Genomic DNA, 1,317 nt, shown 5'->3' with positions numbered 1-1,317 from the left:
CCGGTCTTATGAAGAAGTAAAAAATTGGATCGATTCGTGGATAGCCTCAAAAGATGACCAGTTTTTTCGACGCGGGATTCGTACGCTACCCGAAAGATGGGAGAAAGTAGTGACCAGCGATGGACAATACTTTGAATCATAAATGTATAACCAGTTTTTTACAATAAAGCCTCGAATTTCGAAAAAAAACGGCGGAAGCAAAGTTGTACACCTAATATATACACACACATATATATTAATTAAAAATTGTACGATGAAATATGAATTATCTGTGAAAAAAACATGCTTGCTTTTTTCATATTATCTTAATATTTCGATTACTGGTGAACTCATATTAAAACAAAAAAATTCTTTCATTTAATGAAATATAATAGGAAGATATTTACAAAATCTGCACCACGTATTGTACAATTTGCGAAACTTCTAGCTACGGAAACCAGCCGCTTTTATAGCAGGTGGCAAGATCAATAGTCGGTCATTTATCAGCAATTGATCATTGACATCTTTTCTCTTCAATAAATATTTATAAATATTTATAAAGATCATAAATATAAAAAGCTACATTTATTACATTTATTTATCATTTATTTTTATTTAGGATTATTGCTCGATTTTGCATTATTAGTACATATTTTATTTCGTATGTCTCACACATACGAAGCACAGAGTATATATATTTTTATAATTATTTATAATATGATTATACATTTACATTTCTTATATATATTTATTTTAAAAAATTAACGACTTTTTTTAAATATCATTTTTTACAATACCATAATTTTAAAGAAATATTGGGAAATATGAAACTTTATATACACAATTGATGATGTATATTTATTTCTATGCATACGGATTTAATCGTGTATAATGGATACCATTCTACAGCTACTTACAGCCTATCATTTCTTAATAAAAAAAAACTGATTACATTGAAGATCTATATTACAATATAATACTATCTTATAGTCATTGTCATATAATAGATATAATTATTATCATATCTATAATTACATCTATAATACTATCGTATAATTATTGTCATAGATATAATTATTATTATAGACAAACAATATTATAGTTAGAAGATAGTACAATATTTTGAATGAAAGATAATATTTTGATAAAGATAAGCTTTCATTCACATAAAATACGACGTAAAATTTTCGTTATCATCCTTGAAGTAATAAAATTTGCATTGTGTGTAACAAAATTTCTTTAGAATTTCTGTAGACAGAAATCTACTTTAATAATCATAACACGTTTCAATTTTAATTGTTTTATGTGTGTGTGTGTGTGTGTGTATGTGTGTGTGTG

Source organism: Atta colombica, unplaced genomic scaffold (genome assembly GCF_001594045.1).
Source record: "Atta colombica isolate Treedump-2 unplaced genomic scaffold, Acol1.0 scaffold142, whole genome shotgun sequence".
NCBI lineage: Eukaryota > Metazoa > Arthropoda > Insecta > Hymenoptera > Formicidae > Atta > Atta colombica.
The sequence above is the reverse complement of the archived record's forward strand: the minus strand, read 5'-3'. Positions refer to the sequence as shown.